We start from the raw sequence: 10,961 nt of genomic DNA, 5'->3' as shown, positions 1-10,961 counted from the left end.
AGCTCCCTGCCCCCAGCACAGCTAGGCCGCTCCCTGCCCCCCAGCTCATCCCCCCAACCTGTAACCCCAGCTCCCTGCCCCCACAGCACAGCTAGACCCCTCCCTGCCCCCCCACCAGTAACCCCAGCTCCCTGCCCCCCAGAACAGCTAGGCTCCTTCCTGCCCCCCAGCTCATCCCCCCCCACCTGTAACCCCAGCTCCCTGCCCCCGGCACAGCTAGGCCGCTCCCTGCCCCCCAGCTCATCCCCCCAACCTGTAACCCCAGCTCCCTGCCCCCACAGCACAGCTAGACCCCTCCCTGCCCCCCCTACCAGTAACCCCAGCTCCCTGCCCCCCAGCACAGCTAGGCCCCTCCCTGCCCCCCCCACCAGTAATCCCAGCTCCCTGCCCCCCAGCACAGCTAGGCCCGTAGCTCTGCCCCCACCTGTAACCCCAGCTCCCTGCCCCCCAGCACGCCAGGCCCCAGCTCCCCGCCCGGCCGCAGGGGAACTCGGGAGCCCGGTTCCCCCACACAAAGCTTCTGCCCCGGCCAGCACAGGGTTAATCTCTGTGCGTGGGGATTGGCGGCGATCGCTGCCAGTCAGGTCTGGCCCCGCCCTCTGCCCTCAGAGCCCGTCTCCAGGGCAGGAGAGCTCAGACCACGTGGGTGGGCGTCGGGCCCGGGAGAGGCTCAGTCCGGCCCTGGGGCGGAGTCTGCCCCTGGCGCCCACCATCCGCCCCCGGAGTCCCGGGTCCGGCAGCGGGCGCTGCAGAGGGGCCCTGAAGCCTTGGGCCGGGGCCGCGCGGAGGGAGCAGGGCGGGGAGCGGGAGGAAGCGGGGCGGGGGGAGCAGGGCGGGGAGCGGGAGGAAGCGGGGCCGGGGCCGCGCGGGGGGAGCAGGGCGGGGAGCGGGAGGAAGCGGGGCCGGGGCCGCGCGGGGGGAGCAGGGCGGGGAGCGGGAGGAAGCGGGGCCGGGGCCGCGCGGGGGGAGCAGGGCGGGGAGCGGGAGGAAGCGGGGCCGGGGCCGCGCGGGGGGAGCAGGGCGGGGAGCGGGAGGAAGCGGGGCCGGGGCCGCGCGGGGGGAGCAGGGCGGGGAGCGGGAGGAAGCGGGGCGGGGGGAGCAGGGCGGGGAGCGGGAGGAAGCGGGGCCGGGGCCGCGCGGGGGGAGCAGGGCGGGGAGCGGGAGGAAGCGGGGCGGGGGGAGCAGGGCGGGGAGCGGGAGGAAGCGGGGCCGGGGCCGCGCGGGGGGAGCAGGGCGGGGAGCGGGAGGAAGCGGGGCCGGGGCCGCGCGGGGGGAGCAGGGCGGGGAGCGGGAGGAAGCGGGGCCGGGGCCGCGCGGGGGGAGCAGGGCGGGGAGCGGGAGGAAGCGGGGCCGGGGCCGCGCGGGGAGCAGGAGGAAGCGGGCGGCGGGGTCAGTGCAGGGAGTTGGGGCTGGTGGAATAGGTAGGGGGCCTGTCTGTGCTGGGGGGCAGGGAGCTGGGTTTTGGGTTGGGGCAGGGGATCAGGAGCCCTCTGGGCTGGGGGCAAGGAGGGGCCTGGCTGGGGGCAGGGAAGCTCAGGAGTGGCTGGGAATCTCTTCCCCCCACCCCTTTGTGAGAGCTGTTTGGGTTGCTGCTGGAGGGGACCCAGCTCACCTGCTCGCGGGAGGGCGGTGATTTTTCTGTTTTCGTGACGTGGACGTTGGCCGTGTTGACTCTTGTAGGAGTCAGGAGCCCTGGCAGTGTTGCTGGAACAGTTTGTATAGTGGGGGTGCTGAGAGCCATTCAACCACACTGTAAACTCTGGATACGATGGAAATTGCTTCAAGCTGGGGGTAGGGGAGCAGCACCCCTAGTTCCAGCACCTATGAGCCCTGCACCCCAAGGCCTGCTCTGCACTGAGATGTGAAGTCCCATAGCGGCTAGCCAGCAAAGGGAACTGTGTTACAATAAGCTGTCCTGTTGAAAAGGACTGGTCTGGCTACTGCTCTCCACATGCTCAGGGCCTTTGGGGTGCTTACTTGGGCTCTGGGGGTAAGGCCATACTGCAGTTCTGAGCAAACGTCCTAGCCGGGACAGACGGTGCAGCTCCAGCTAGCGCCCTACAAACAGCAGTGTGGACACAGCGGCATGGGCTAGCCGTCCGAGCTCAGCCCCAAGAGCTGGGCGGGCTTGGATTCTGGCAGCTGGCTGGTGCCCTAAAGTCCATGCTGCTGTTTGTAGCTTGAGCAGAGAAAGCATGAGTTGGGCTGGGAGGCGTGCTGCCAGCTGCACTGTAGAAATACCCTGTCTCCTTCAGAGCTGGCCATAGCTGGGGCAGGAAGTGGAGGGGAGAGATTCAGCTCCATCCTGTGAGAGTTAGAGCCCAGAGCTGGGAGGGAACTTTGCGTTGGGGTCTGCACCGCTGACAGCTCCAAGCTCTCCGAACTCATGAATCAGGCCCCACCCCCCAAACTACAGGAGTGGCTTAAAATTCATAGAGTTTCTAAAGAGTGATACATTTGGGTTCTTTGTATTTCTCTTCTATTTTCTGAAACTTTCAGCTGTACTCAGGGCACATCTTCCAGCTTTTCTCTGTGAGCAGGAGGGCTATTGCTGTAAGGGGTGGGGGTGGAGGTGGAGGCAGCTACTCTGTTATATACCCCCGCCATTCCCCTGTCCCACCCCTTCCCCTTCTATGAATTTACCCTCCCCAGGGGTAAATCATGGCCCGGTGCTCCCTGCACCCACTCTCTGCAATGCTCTAGAGGAGGCTCCAAGCATAGAGAACCTAGGGCCCATTGGATGGAAGGTGGGACACTGACCCCAAAGCAGAGGCACAGCATGGCAGTTTCTGCCCTGTGCACTTAGCGTCATCTAACCAGATGGGGTCAGACCCTTCTCCAAAGTGAGCCACTCCTGGTGCTGATAACGCCGTCCCACAGCCCAGCTGCCTGCTTTCTACTTCCGCGTCATTTAAGTCACAGGTGTCATCCCACAGGTTATGTCACTCCAAGCCCGGCTTACCTTGTGCACAGGGCCCAGCCAAACTGATCTAGCCAACTGAAACCAACAGAAATGTCCACACGGTTTTGCACCAGTTTAACTAAAGTGGTTTTTAAGCTGATTTAATTTAAATCGGCAAATTTTATGTGTGGACAGTGTCTATCCTGGCTCTTACAATGGTGCCCATCACCCTAATGTTCTGATCTTCCCAAGGAGAGAGCTCAGACGTGCTCTCAGGCAATCTCTGGGAATGTGTGTGTGCTGCAAACCAGGGGAAATGCAAACCTTGGGGCTCTTGTAGCAAAGGTGAGTGAGGCTGCAGCACACATCACAACAGCTGTTCTGTCTTGTGTTGCAGCACCAGGGAGGCTGCTGTAACATAGAGCGGCTCCCTATGTTATGCCAGGCCCCATTTCAGCCCCACAGGCAGTCCGGGATCAGAAGGGCACAGAGATGGCGGTGTTCCCCCTCAATTGCTTTGGGTTGTGCTTCCTGGAGATGCAGCATGAGAGTTCACCCCAGATTCCTCCCTGTTCTTCAGGACCAGGGGAGAATTACTTTCATCACAGAGCAGGATGGAAAGGAAGGCTAGCCCAAGGGTTAGGATGTGAGCCTGGAATGTGGGAGACCTGGCTCTGCCACAGATAAGCTGTGTGACCTTGGTCAAATAGCTTCATCTTTCCTGGTCTCAGCTCCCCACCTCTGAGCTGGGGATGATGATAAAACCCTCCCCTTCCTCCCAGGGGTGCTTTGGGGACAGATTGTGAGGGACTCAGATACTATGGGGGCTGTAAAAGTGCCTGAGACAGAAACTCCAGTGTCCGCAATAGGGCGAGCTGGGTTGAGCCCCCTCATGGGGAAGTGGGGTTCATTGATGGGCAGGTGAAAAATGACATGAATCCTAAGGGGCTAGGAAGCTTGAGCCCAGCCTCCACTGTGCTTCCTGCCCTTTGGAAACGCAGCTCTGGCTGAACCCGTTTCTGATGCGCTTTGGCTGAGTGCAGCCAACTTTAAGGATTTTAAGACAAGCCTCATGATATTTGGTGGGTTTCTTAAAGCTCCAGCTACGGGGACCACGGGAATCTCTGAAACAAATGATAAGTCACATTCCAGCCCTCCCAGTTGAAGAGGAAAAGGTTGAAAAGATGAGTGGAGGGCACCCTAAAGGCTCAGGCACCAGGAGCTATGGGAAAGGAAGCCCAAATGTATTCCTTCAAAACACACCCCAGGGTTTTGAACCCAATCTGGTGATTACTGGATGCTTGAGTTTGTCAGTGTTGAGCAGGGATGTGCTCAAGCTAGATCTGAGGCAGGCTGGCTGGCTGGCTGGAACACAGTGCATCCCTTGATTGGTGGGTTCAATGTTGGCCTCCAGCCTCTGTTTTTTATATGATCCAGCCCCAAGACTCCCGTGCTGCATTTCAGTGTCTGGGGGAGAGGGGCAGTGTTGTAGCTTCAGAGGGGTTTCTTTAGATCTAGCCCCCTGGCAGCATTTGTCTCTGATTTCTCTGCTCAGGAAATTGGGGTTTGAGCTTCCTGGGTTAGACACAGCTGCTGCTGGCTCCATTGTGAATGTGATCCTGGAGCCCTGGGGTCTGTGCCAGCGACAGGCCTTCATTAAAGTCCCCTCTGTGCCCAGCTGGGATGTGACCTTCTCCAGCGGGAACCAGCCTCCTAGGGCAGCCCCAACATTAACACCTGAGCCGGAGGCTCCAGGTAACAGAGAGAACTGGGGGGAAGGGCTGGGGATGGGCAGGAAAGTGACTCTGCACAAACAGCCCCAGGACCATCTGATCTCCTGGGAATCTGCTCCCTTGTTGAGGTCCCTGCAGGAGGGAGCTGGGATGCAGTGCCAGGGGCAGAGGGGATCCTGAACAGGCCCTGGGAGGGTTCCCCTTTGCGTCTCTGGGGATGGAGTCAGGAAGGGAAGAGGGTGGGGGGAAATAAGGCAGAGTGGGAGAGACAGTGCAAGGTGGTAGATTTAACCAGCTCTGCCCAGTGAGGGAGGTTACAGGGAGAGGAGATGCAGCACAGAGGAGACAGAAGAATGGGGGCTGTGTGTTAATTCTCCATATTAAACTCTTCCCCCGTTACTGACCCTCCCCCCAGAAATAAGCCATGGGGTACTCCCAGTGGATAAATCTCCCCCATGTCTAAGTGCTGACAGGGACCTGTTTGCTCCATCGGACACATCAGAGCTAAAAGGACTTGGGCTGACCATGTCTCTATGATCAATTCCATGCAACCCCCCTTCAAAGAATGCAGGCCACACTTACAGGTTGGGGGGCTCTAGCCTGGGAAGCAGTGATGCTGACAAAGATTTGGGGGTTGAGGGGGATAATCAGCTGAATACGAGCTCCCAGCGCGACACTGTGACCAGAAGGACTGATGCAATTCTGGGCTGTATAAACAGGGGAATCTTGAGGTTATTTTACCCCTATATTTGGTCCTGGTGTCACGGAGTCCTTGGGCGATGCTCTGGAACTGCTCCCCATGAAGCCAGTCAGGACTCTGGGGCAGTCGCCTTTCTGTGAGCAGCCTGTCTTCAGGACACACAGCTCACACTGCTTCCACCTTCCTGGGTCTGACCTCGGAGCATTCAGCATCCTCTGCCCCTCTGTGTGCTTCCCCCAGCGAGTCCGCTCAGGCAGGGCTCCTGGGGAAGCCAGAGGGTCCTGCCCCCCAACTTCACAGTCAGATGTGACTCTCAGCCAGCCAGTAAAACAGAGGTTAATTAGATGACAGGAACATGGTCTAACACAGAGCTTGTAGATGCAGAAAACAGGACCCCTCAGCTGGGTCCATTTTGGGGGGCAGTGAGCCAGACAACCATGTCTGCCCTTCACTCCATGTCCCAGCCAGCCCCAAACTGAAACTCCCTCCAGCCCCTCCTCCTCTGGGCTTTGTTCCTTTCCTGGGCCAGGTGGTCACCTGATTCCTTTGTTCTCCAACCCTTCAGCTTTCACCTTGCAGGGGGGGGAAGGGCCCAGGCCATCAGTTGCCAGGAAACAGGATGTTGGCCATTCTCTGTGTCCAGACCCCTGCACACACCTGCCCTCTAGGGCTCTGCAATGATCATACACCCTCACCCCACCACCTAGATCCTTAAGAACTGCATAGGGGAAACTGAGGCACCCCCACAATATTCGGAGGAAACATTAAGAACAGTCCCACTTCATCACACCTGGTGCGACCACTGCTGGAATCTGTGCCCAGTTTTGGAGCTCACAATTCAAGACGGATGGTGATAAATTGGAGAGGGGTCAGAGAAGAGCGACAAGAATGATTAAAGGATTAGGAAAACCTGCCTGAGAGTGACAGACTCATAGAATATCAGAGTTGGAAGGGACCTCAGGAGGTCATCTAGTCCAACCCCCTGCTCAAAGCAAGACCAATCTCCAATTTTTGCCCCATATCCCTAAATGGCCCCCTCAAGGATTGAACTCACAACCCTGGGTTTAGCAGGCCAAAGCTCAAACCACTGAGCTATCCTTCCCCCCAAAGAGCTCAGTCTATTTAGCTTAACAAAGGGAATGTTAAGGGGTGACTTGATTACAGTGTATAAGTACCTACATGGGGAATAAATATTTGATAATGGGCTCTTCAGTCTAGCAGAAAAATATATAGCATGATCCAACGGCCAGAAGTTGAAGCTAGACAAATTCAGACAGTAAATAAGGTGTAAATTTTTGACGGTGTGAGTAATTAACCATTGGAACAATTTACCAACGGTCGTAGTGGATTCCCCATCCCTTACAATTTTTAAATCAAGACTGGATGTTTTTCTGAATGATCTGCTTTAGGAATTATTTTGAGCGTTTTCTCTGGCCTGGTTTGTTATAAGGGGGTCAGACGAGATGATCACAGTGATCCCTTCTGGCCTTGGAATCTATGAATCCTTGTAAATACTATGAGGCTTCCTGTAAGTGATCCCAGAGATCCTGTGGAGGGATCTGGACCCTCAGTGTTTGTACCTGTCTGAATGTAAATGACTATTCCTTACCAAGAGCTATAGCCACATGCTACATCTTGGGGGATTCTTAATGTTCAGCTGTTTTTCTTTTAAAATAATAAATCTCCGAACATTCCCAGGACTTCAAAGCAGTCTTAAAATAAGTGATGTTTTTCTGGGGAGAAAATGCCCATCATATTTAATCCAAAATGGGGTAGACTGGACTGTCCATCAGTGTAAGGGTTTAAATCAGGAATGGTCACTTTCTGCCCTCAATCTATTACATTTCATGCCCTCGTGTGAGCACTTTGCCCATCCCATCAGCATTGTCTTCATTAGTGTGATTAAGTAGTGGTAGAAAGGTGTGATTTATGGATGAAGAGGTGAGATGATGTATCCAGTATTTTTAAAGGTGACCTGAAAAAGATCAGATCACTGGTTTTGTGACCATTTTGCTCCTTTGTGCTCAGTCAAGGCCTGGGAGGTATTTTATTCCTTTTAAAATGACAAATTATGGTGTTAGCCCTAATTTTCCCAAAATAATCTGTGGGGAACTGGAGAACTAGTAGCTTTGTTACATCCAAGGAATCTAGCACATGAAATCAGGAGGTTTTTTTATGCCAGTGACCATAGAATATAAGTGGCTGATTGAGAGAGGAATGTGCTTTTTGTTCAGTCAGTTTAAGTATATTTTCAAAATTGGTTTGTTTTTGTAACATAGCTTAACTCCAGACGCTTGGTGGAAAAGGTCTGTTAGTTCAAGACTCAGCAACTCCTGGGCAGATTGACTTTCCTGGGAACGACATGAGGAGCAGAGAGAGGAAAAGCCAGTTTCTTCCTCTGCCTCAGTGCTGTGCTGCTGGGGGAAATGTGCTGCCCTTGGGGACAAAGTCAGGGGGAATCTCCCAAAGCAGCTCCTTTGGTTTTGCTCTTTTCCAGCGTTAGGTTCAGAGACTCTGTTCATGAGGGGTGTAAACCTGTCTCGGTTGGTTTAGTTCGGGTGGCAGGAGCTGGGTCTGTTCTGGAATAAAGTGACTGAGCGTTTTCAGCATCATGGTGTCTAGAACATTTGTATGCAGGGAAAGAGCCTGTGGTAAACTGGGGAATGAAATGTCCTAAAGCCCCCGCAACCCTTCTCCCTCCCTGACAGGCTGCAGAATAATGTCTATGATTCACTGCAGCTCAGCGGCTCCCAGACTTGAGTGGTTCACGTCCTCCCTCAAACGCGTGTGGAGAGAACGTCAAGCTCCCACTGTGCCCGGGAGTCACATACCAGAGTTTGGTAACCTCTGTTCCAGACCATCCTGTCCTCCCAGTGGATGGGGAAGGGCAACAGCTGCTGCGGAGCTAACTCAGGTAGGGGATTGTTGGGGAGCTGAGGGGCGGGGGGTTCGTCTGGATGTGGGAGAGGGACAGTAGTACAGGAGGAGAGGAGAAGGGGAAAAAGCTGTTGGGTCTTTTGCTTTTTACCCAAGAAACACAATATGGAGAAATCACAGCTGGGTTCCAAATATCTAACGATACCCAAACACACAAGGCCAAGCTCCAAAGGCACCGCTGCCGGGACTGGTTTCTGTAAGCTCAGTGTCTGCCTGCACTGCAGCCCGAGGTGTAATTTCCCGCTTGGGTAGGATACCCTGCAATGGAGAACAGGGTGAGCGCTACTTGGGGGCTCACAATTTTTTAAAGAGATACTACCCTTCTCTTAGACAGTTCCCCTTCTTCAGTGTGGGGCCTGAACCTCAGGATAAGACCCAGCAGGAGGGGGATGGAAATTCCCCCTTGTGACGAAACAGCCCCCTCAGTGGGCTGGTATCCGAGGCTTAGTGCCAGTCAGCAACACTCAAAGCCACAGATCCATTTCATTTTATTTTCTCCATTTTATTTCCCTTCTGACTTTTGAGGCTTTTGGGGGGGAGCTGCTTAGTCCCAGGGTGTGTGTGCGTGTGTGTGCACCTGCTCCCGGGGTGTGTGTGTGTGTGTGTGCACCTGCTCCCAGGGTGTGTGTGTGTGTGTGTGCACCTGCTCCCAGGGGGTGTGTGCGTGTGTGTGCACCTGCTCCCAGGGTGTGTGTGTGTGTGTGTGCACCTGCTCCCGGGGTGTGTGTGTGTGTGTGTGCACCTGCTCCCAGGGTGTGTGTGCGTGTGTGTGCACCTGCTCCCAGGGGGTGTGTGCGTGTGTGTGCACCTGCTCCCGGGGTGTGTGTGTGTGTGTGTGCACCTGCTCCCAGGGTGTGTGTGCGTGTGTGTGCACCTGCTCCCAGGGGGTGTGTGTTTGTGCACCTGCTCCCAGGGGGGGTGTGCGTGTGTGTGTGTGCGTGCACCTGCTCCCAGGGGGTGTGTGCGTGTGTGTGCACCTGCTCCCAGGGGGTGTGTGCGTGTGCGTGCACCTGCTCCCAGGGGGTGTGTGCGTGTGCGTGCACCTGCTCCCAGGGGGTGTGTGCGTGTGCGTGCACCTGCTCCCAGGGAGTGTGTGCGTGTGCGTGCACCTGCTCCCAGGGGGTGTGTGTGTGCACCTGCTCCCGGGGGGGGTGTGCGTGTGCGTGCACCTGCTCCCAGGGGGTGTGCGTGTGTGTGTGTGTGCGTGCACCTGCTCCCGGGGTGTGTGTGCATGTGTGTGCACCTGCTCCCAGGGGGTGTGTGCGTGTGCGTGCACCTGCTCCCAGGGGTTGTGTGCGTGTGTGTGCACCTGCTCCCAGGGTGTGTGTGCATGTGCGTGCACCAGCTCCCAGGGTGGGTGTGTGTGTGCACCTGCTCCCAGGGGCTGTGTGCGTGTGTGTGCACCTGCTCCCAGGGGGTGTGTGCGTGTGTGTGCACCTGCTCCCGGGGTGTGGGTGTGTGCACCTGCTCCCAGGGTGTGTGTGCGTGTGTGTGCACCTGCTCCCGGGGTGTGTGTGTGTGTGTGTGCACCTGCTCCCAGGGTGTGTGTGCGTGTGTGTGCACCTGCTCCCAGGGTGTGTGTGTGTGTGCACCTGCTCCCAGGGGGGGTGTGCGTGTGCGTGCACCTGCTCCCAGGGGGTGTGCGTGTGTGCGTGTGCGTGCACCTGCTCCCAGGGGGTGTGCGTGTGTGTGTGTGCACCTGCTCCCAGGGGGTGTGCGTGTGTGTGTGTGCACCTGCTCCCAGGGGGTGTGCGCGTGTGTGTGCACCTGCTCCCAGGGGGTGTGAGTGTGTGTGTGCACCTGCTCCAAGGGGGTGTGAGTGTGTGTGTGCACCTGCTCCCAGGGTGTGCGTGTGTGTGCACCTGCTCCCAGGGGGTGTGTACATAAGCACTGACTCCGTGGGTGCTCCGGGGCTGGAGCACCCACGGGGAAAAATTGGTGGGTGCTGAGCACCCACCGGCAGCTCCCCGCCGGCCCCCCCCCGCCCTCCTCACCTCCGCTCCACCTCCACCTTCTCCCCTGGGCTCACCGCCACTCCGCTTCTCCCTGCTCCCTGCCAGGCTTGCTGCGTGAAACAGCAGCAAGCCTGAGAGGGAGGGGGGAGAAGTGGAGCGGTGGCACGCTCGGGGGAGGAGGCAGAGCGGAGGTGAGCTGGGGCAGGGAGTGGTTCCTCTGCACCACCCCCAGCTCACCTCCTTTTCCTATGGCCCTCCCGCCCCAGCTCCCCTCCCCTCCCCTCCCCTCCGCCTCCTCCCCTGAGTGCGCTGCCAATCCGCTTCTCCTCTCCCCCCCCCCCCCCCCGCTTGCCCGCAGCAGGCCTGGGAGGGAGGGGGTGAAGGGGAAATGCAGGACACCCGGGAGAGGAGGCGGGGGCGGGTATTTGGGGAAGGGGTTGGAATCGGGGCGGGGCCGGGAGCAGAGTTGGGAGGGGCTGGGGGGGCCGAGCACCCACCGGCGCCGCAAAGTCAGCGCCTATATGTATGCACACCACATCACAGTGACAAAACTCAGCTGCAGCAGTGCACATGCAAAAATTTGACCTCTCAGTCCCCTGCTCTCAGAGGGACTCTGCCCACTGACCCCCCTACCCTGGAACTTGTGATCCTCTGCATCCCCTCTCCTGTCACTATCCTGCCTCCTCTCTACCACAGCCACTCTCCTGCCCCCCACTCCCTTTCCTCTGGCCACC

This window comes from Lepidochelys kempii, chromosome 23 (assembly GCF_965140285.1).
Source record: "Lepidochelys kempii isolate rLepKem1 chromosome 23, rLepKem1.hap1, whole genome shotgun sequence".
NCBI classification, from domain to species: domain Eukaryota; kingdom Metazoa; phylum Chordata; order Testudines; family Cheloniidae; genus Lepidochelys; species Lepidochelys kempii.
Note: the sequence above shows the minus strand (reverse complement) of the source record.